The following is a 6,787-nucleotide window of genomic DNA, read 5'->3' on the forward strand; positions in this document are numbered from 1 at the left end:
GCGTTGCTTGGTATAACAAAACCAGAGCATGTTCAGGTTTATATGCTCCTTGGTATGACAAAATTAGAGTTGTTCAATATATATCATGGGCTCCTGCTACTTGGTACACCCCAGTCAACTCAACGTTGGTCAAAGAAAATAAGAGAAAGACAGTTGGATAGAAGACATATTCTCTTTCATTACAAGAGTTCAGTACCTTAAAAAAATCAAACAACAACTCAAAAGGTGTATAAATTCATGAGTTTTGAAGACAACCGAGGGCCATCATGGAACACCATTTCCCTTCACCTCTTGCACAATCTCAACCCGTTTTCCTTTATTTTTTTTGCTGGGACAATTGCGACTATCATGAAATACTATTTGGTTGCACGTCTTGCACATGCGTGCGACCTTTCCCTTGGCTTCCCTCTTCTTCTTTTTCTGATCCTCCTGACTCGTTTCCTTTCCACTTTTTATTCTTTTGCATCTCCCCACGATACGAACATCTGTTGGTGGGTGTATGTCAACTTCGGTAGGAATGTCACAACCAATAAAAGCCTCATACTCTTCTTGTCTAGTGTGCTTCAGACCTGATGCAGGAACCATTTCATCTAAAGGCGCTTCAATATTCAATACACTTGATGTTAAAAAGTCCATGCCTTCATCCGAGTGTTTGGCCTTTTGAATTAGATCTTCCAACTTATTGCGTACAATTGAAATCTTCTTTTTTGTAGCCTCATTCAAGGAGTCGGTGCCCTTCTCTTCCAGTAAATTTCCATGCTCATCATAAACATTCTCCCTGTAAATAAAAGAAAATTATGTCAACCATTAGATTTCCAAATAGATATGAATGGCAACTGTATAAATTTTTATACCGTTTGCATCGCTTCTCCCATATTTTCATAATGTAGTAGGATGGAAGTACATTTTGATTTTCAACTCTCAACACCTGGATAATATGGCGGCATGGGATTCCAATTGCCTCAAATAACTTGCATGAACAAGTAGCTATCATGGTTGTCGTGTCGCACTGATCTTCCCTAATCTTGTGGGATCGACCTCTCAAGGTCACATTTTTTACTGCTCCATCTTGTGAAATGCCTTGAACGCAACAGTGGTCTCTTGCTGCAAGAATCTCCTTCTGAAATCTCTCAAATACTTCATATGTAAACACTTCTCTACCTTGTTTTTCTATTGCCCATGGTGTCAATAGTTGCGGCGTCCTATGAATGCTTCAGTTGTCTGCAATCAACTCCTCCTCACGTTGGCATTCTAATGTTGTGTCAAACCTGAGCCAGAACTCAACAAAAGCAAGCTTGCGATGAATGAAACGGTTAAAAAATGAATTTGCACTTTCAGACCTTGAAGTGGTTCGTAGAATGCCCGCCAATGGTATGTCCATAAAGTAAGCAGGTATCCATGACTCATGAATGCTAAATCTGTTAGCCAACCACTCATTCTCCTCCAGGCGATAGTCTGAAATGATGGAATTCCATTGCGACTCAAACTCGACCGGAGTTTCTGAACCCCATACACACGAATTCATCCTCTCCCAAAATTCAGGTTCTTCTCTAATCATTGGTTCAATCTTCTCAGGAACTTTCTCCATTATGTGCCACATGCAGAACCTATGCACAATGTCTGGAAATACTTCATCAATTGCATTCTTGATGCTACGGGCTTCATCTGTTATGATTAGTTTAGGCGCTGCCCCACCCATTGCTGTAAGAAAGGTCTCAAACAACCAAACATATGACTTGGCCTCCTCATTCGGCAAGAATGCCGCACCAAAAACACACTTTGTAAGTGATGATTGACCCCTGTAAACGGTGCAAAGATCATGTTGTACTGATTAGTGGTGTATGTAGAATCAAATGATACCACCCCATTAGCACCAAAGTGACTGTAATTCTTCCTACTCATGGCATCTGCCCAGAACACATACATTAAATTCCCCTCTTAATTTATAAAAAAATCATAGAAAAAGGCTGGTTTGACTTCTTGCTTTCTAGCTAGCTCGGCAACAAACATTTGAGCATCGGCGTTCTTGATTTTATACCTGAGGCCACGGTAGTAATTTTGCAAGTCCCTCTTTGAGCATCCAACATTCGGAATCCCTCCTTCGCTGACTTGAAGGAGCCTGTATGCTTGGCATGTACCTATGCTTGCTTTGTGGCATGTGTATAACGTATTTTTTGCCCTCTCACTAACTCTACGATTCGATCTGATCAAGTGAAGTTTATCAGGAGATACAAGGCCATGGCTGTGGCGCTCAACCCATGAGTGTATCTTGTAGGTGTTTTCGCCACACAACTTGACGAAGATATGTGCATTACAACCACATCCGTGGTCATAACCTTACGACTTTTTAGTGATGGATCTTTAATATCCTTGCTTTTCTCAGACACAAAACCTTCCCTACTGCACATGAAACGCTTTTTCCGGACCACGTCCTTGTTCAACTTTTTTTGTTGTCCAACACGAACTCCAAAACCCACTTGATGTGCATAGGACTTGTAGAACTCCCCACACCCTCGAGCCCTTCAAATGTCATCCCTACTTTAGGTTTCAGTTTCTCGTCGCATCTCGGTGTAAAAGCTGAGCACTGAAACATAAATAATAAATAACAGTAAGCATCTTCATTCATAATTCTCTTAAGTTAAAAAATAACATGGCGAAGGGAAGTTTGTTAAACTCATAGATGGCGTCGTATCCTGTGAATCCACATATGTTTGTGAATCCTTGCATCCGCTTCTGGTGAGCCGATCGATCAAAATCTTGTGTCTCACGTGTGTCTGTGCTCCTTTTGCACAATCACGCCCGCATCCAGCCCAGGTGTGCCTGTGAATTTTCCAAAAAGGTCCCCGGCCCATTGCACTACGATTGCTGGAGTAATGGGCTGGGGACCTTTTTGGAAAATTCACAGACACACCTGGGCTGGATGCGGGCGTGATTGTGCAAAAGGAGCACAGACACACGTGAGACACAAGATTTTGATCGATCGACTCACCAGAAGCGGATGCAAGAATTCACAAACATATGTGGATTCACAGGATACGACACCATACGCACACACACACACACACACACACACACACACACACATATATATATATGACAAATTTGTCCTATCACCAGTGGTAGTTACCGCCACTTGCGTTTTGTATGTTGTATGTAGTATCTGCCAAAACCGAAAGTATATACGTGTAGTATGTAGTATATAACGATATTTAGGTAGTATATATATATATATACTATTTTTTATGTAGTATGTACCACATTTTGAGCATGCTCTTTTTACGTACAAATATGTACGTATTTCACAAATATAACAAAAACTATGGGCTCGTATGTAATTTTTTTCATGCAACCTGCCTTGAAATATTTTAGATATAGTATATGAACATATTTATAATGGTAAAATAGTATATATAGTAACACATGATATTATATGAGACATGTGGGGTAACTACCCCTAGGTGATAGGATGTATTTTCCCTATATATATATAGGCAATGAGATCCAGATCAAAATGTGAAGATAAATCATAAAGATAAATCCAATGATGAAGACAAATCATTATGAAGATAATGCAGTGTATGTGACGCCAAATGAAAATCTTCAAGAGGAATTGGTGGTGGCGTTACCTACCGTATAGGAAGTATTAGACCCGGACACGGTGCACAATTATCGTGGCGCTCCGATGTCAGTTTTCACATTAATGTCTTCACACTTAGAGTGTATATCTTCATGAGTTGAAGACATATGTTACTTCGTGTGTTGCGCACCTATACCATCAACATGCATAAGCGTTAGGATGTGTGTCCATTCACAAGACATTTGAGGATTCTAAGATATTTAGCTCACACCTCAGCTTGCAAAATCTCTTCTCATCCAAAGGCTTTGTGAAGATATCTGCCAATTGCTCTTCGATGTTGATGTGAATGATATCAATGTTTACCTTCAACACATGATCTCTGAGAAAATGATGACTGATCTGAATGTGTTTTGTCTTCGAGTGCTGAACTGGATTGTGAGCAATCTTGATGGCGCTTTCGTTGTCGCAGTAGAGGGGCACCATCTTCTTGTTGATGCCATATTCGTTGAGAGTTTGCTTCATCCAGAGAAGCTGAGGCAGCAAGACCTAGCAGCAATGTATTCAACTTTAGCAATACAGAGTGACACACAGTTCTGCTTCTTTGAAGACCAACAGACAAGTGATCTCCCAAGAAAATGGCATGTGCCTAATGTAGACTTGTGATCCACCTTGTCACCAGCATAATCAGCATCTGAGAATCCAACTAGATCAAACTCTGAGCCCTTTGGATACCGTAATCCTAGTGTTGGGGTGTGAGCCAAATATCGAAGTATTCGCTTCACCGCGAGGTGACGCGACTCCTTTGGTGCCGCTTGGAATCAGGCACATATGCAAACGGTAAGCATTATATCTGGCCTAGATACACATAAGTATAATAAAGAACCAATCATGAAGCGGTATACCTTTTGAACAAACTCTTTACCATTGTTTTCGGAGCCCAGTTGACCATTGGTTGGCATTGGCGTCTTGTAGCCCTTGCAGTCTTGCATTCCAAACTTCTTCAGGCAATCCCTGAGATATTTTTCTTGAGAAATGAAGATGCCATTACTTTGTTGACGGATTTAAAGACCAAGAAAGAATTTCAGCTCCCCCAGCAAAGACATCTGATATTGCTCTTGCATCATATGTCGTCGTGAAGAGAATGGGATCTAGAGAACCAGGTTTGAAGCCTTTGCTCTTCAGGAATTCTTTGAGTGTGTCATACCAAGCTAAAAGCGCTTGTTTGAGGCCATACAGTGCCTTGTTGAGCTTGTAGACCATGTCAGGATGCTTTGGATCTTCAAAGCCAGGTGGTTGAGCTACATAGACTTCTTATTCAATTTTACCGTTGAGGAAAGCGCTCTTCACATCCATTTGATACAGAATGATGTCATTGTTGTTAGCATAGGCTAGTAGTATGCGAATGGCTTCAAGTCTAGCCACAGCAGCAAAGGTTTCATCGAAGTCAATTCCCTCTACTTGTGTGTAACCTTAAGCAACGAGACGAGCTTTATTTCTGACAACTTGACCATATTCATCTTGTTTGTTGCGATAAATCCATTTGGTGCCAATAATATCGTGCTTGCGTGGATCAGGACGTTTGACTAGCTCCCAGACATTATTGAGCTCAAATTGTTGAAGCTCTTCTTGCATAGCTTGAATACATTCTGGTTCCATAAAGGCTTCATCAACTTTCTTGGGTTCGGATATGGAGACGAATGCGAAATGCCCACATAAATTTGCTAGTTGCGTAGCTCTTGATTGAGTAAGTGGACCAGGTGCATTGATGCTGTCAATTATCTTCTCAATCTGAACTTCATTAGCCAACACGAGGATGAACAAGGCAAATGAAGGAAATATGCCCTAGAGGCAATAATAAAGTTGTTATTTTATATTTCCTTATATAATGATAAATGTTTATTATTCATGCTAGAATTATATTAACCAAAAACTTGATACATGTGTGGATACATAGACAAAACAGAGTGTCCCTAGTATGCCTCTACTTGACTAGCTCGTTAATCAAAGATGGTTAAGTTTCCTGACCATAGACATGTGTTGTCATTTGATGAACGGGATCACATCATTAGAGAATGATGTGATGGACAAGACCCATCCGTTAGCTTAGCATTATGATCGTTTAGTATTATTGCTATCTCTTTCTTCATGACTTATACATATTCCTCTGACTATGAGATTATGCAACTCCCGAATACCGGAGGAACACTTTGTGTGCTATCAAACGTCACAACATAACTGGGTGATTATAAAGATGCTCTACAGGTGTCTCATATGGTGTTTGTTGAGTTGGCATAGATCGAGATTAAGATTTGTCACCCCGAGTATCGGAGAGGTATCTCTGGGCCCTCTCGGTAATGCACATCACTATAAGCCTTGCAAGCAATGTGACTAATGAGTTAGTTGCGGGATGATGCATTATGGAACGACTAAAGAGACTTGCCGGTAACGAGATTGAACTAGGTATGATGATACCGACGATGGAATCTCAGGCAAGTAACACACCGATGACAAAGGGAATGACGTATGTTGTTATGCGGTTTGACCGATAAAGATCTTCGTAGAGTATGTAGGAGCCAATAGGAGCATCCAGGTTCCGCTATTGGTTATTGACCGGAGATGTGTCTCGGCCATGTCTACATAGTTCTCGAACCCATAGGGTCCGCACGCTTAACATTCGATGATGATTTGTATTATGAGATGTGCGTTTTGGTGACCGAAGTTTGTTCGGAGTCCCGGATGAGATCACGGACATGACGAGGAGCCTCGAAATGGTCAAGTGGTAAAAATTTATATATTAGAAGGTAGTATTTGGTCAAAGGAATGGTTCTGAGTGATTCGGGTATTTTATCGGAGTACCGAGGGGTTACCGAAACCCCCAGGGGGGAATCATGGGCTTCATGGGCCATGGGAGAGAAGAGGGGACAGCCCACAAAGGGGAGGCGCCCCCCCAAGGGGAGTCCGAATATGAAGGGGAGGGGCGCGACCCTCCTTTCCCTCTTCCTCTCCTCTCCTTCCCTCTTTCCCCATCCGTTGGAAGGAAAAGGTGGGGGGGGGCGAATCCTACTTGGACTGGGAGTCCAAGGACTCCCCCCTTGGCGCACCCCTCCTAGGCCGCCGGCCTCCTCCTCCCCCCTTGATATACGGGGGCGGGGGCACCCCAAAGGCACACCAAGATTTCTCTTAGCCGTGTGCGGTGCCCCCTCCACAGTT

At 42.1% G+C, this 6,787-nt stretch overlaps 1 pseudogene; it reads right to left on the reverse strand.

Annotated features, from left to right (window-relative positions):
* Positions 1 to 264: 264 nt before the first annotated feature.
* On the reverse strand, positions 265 to 4,526 carry LOC141021658 (protein FAR1-RELATED SEQUENCE 5-like; annotated as a pseudogene).
* Between the last annotated feature and the right edge of the window lie 2,261 nt (positions 4,527 to 6,787).

The sequence above is a fragment of the Aegilops tauschii genome, chromosome 4, assembly GCF_002575655.3.
Source record: "Aegilops tauschii subsp. strangulata cultivar AL8/78 chromosome 4, Aet v6.0, whole genome shotgun sequence".
NCBI classification, from domain to species: Eukaryota; Viridiplantae; Streptophyta; class Magnoliopsida; order Poales; family Poaceae; genus Aegilops; species Aegilops tauschii.